Raw genomic sequence first — 716 nt, 5'->3', positions numbered from 1 at the left:
ACATATATATATATATATATATATATATATATATATATATATATATATATATATATATATATACAGTGGGGGAAATAAGTATTCAACATGTCAACATTTTTTAACTAAACAGTTCCAATCCAGCAATTCCCATGAAATGTTGACTAGATGTTGGTATTAACACAAGACATCTACACAGATAAAGAAATCATAATATAACAATCCATTAAAAAAGTAATGTGTAATAAAGTGAAATGACACAGGAAAAAGTATTGAACATGCTTGGGAAATTGAATTTATTACTTAGTTGAGAGTCTTTATTTGCTATGACAGCTTCAAGATGCTTCCTGTATGAACAAATATTCTGGGGGACCCTCTTGTGACTCATGATCTTCAGTTTCTTCCACAAGTATGGTCTATTGGGTTTAAGTCTGGTGATTGCCTGGGTCATTACAAAAATTTATTTTCTTCCTCTGGAACCAATTCAGAGTCTTCTTTGCATTATGCATTATTTTGTGTGTAGTTTTGGATGGTTGTCCTGCTAGTCTTATCCTCATCATCCTGGTGGTGGACGGCAACAGATTCATCTGAAGAATTTCCCAGTACATGGCTCCATTCATCTTCCCCTCAATAATATGGATTTTGCCCGTACCATGTGAAGAGAAACAGCCCCATACCATGATGCTTCCACCTCCAAACTTCACTGTTAGTATGGTATTTTTAGGCTCATATGCAGA

This window comes from Sinocyclocheilus grahami, unplaced genomic scaffold (assembly GCF_001515645.1).
Source record: "Sinocyclocheilus grahami isolate Dianchi unplaced genomic scaffold, SAMN03320097.WGS_v1.1 scaffold958.1, whole genome shotgun sequence".
NCBI classification, from domain to species: domain Eukaryota; kingdom Metazoa; phylum Chordata; class Actinopteri; order Cypriniformes; family Cyprinidae; genus Sinocyclocheilus; species Sinocyclocheilus grahami.
Note: the sequence above shows the minus strand (reverse complement) of the source record.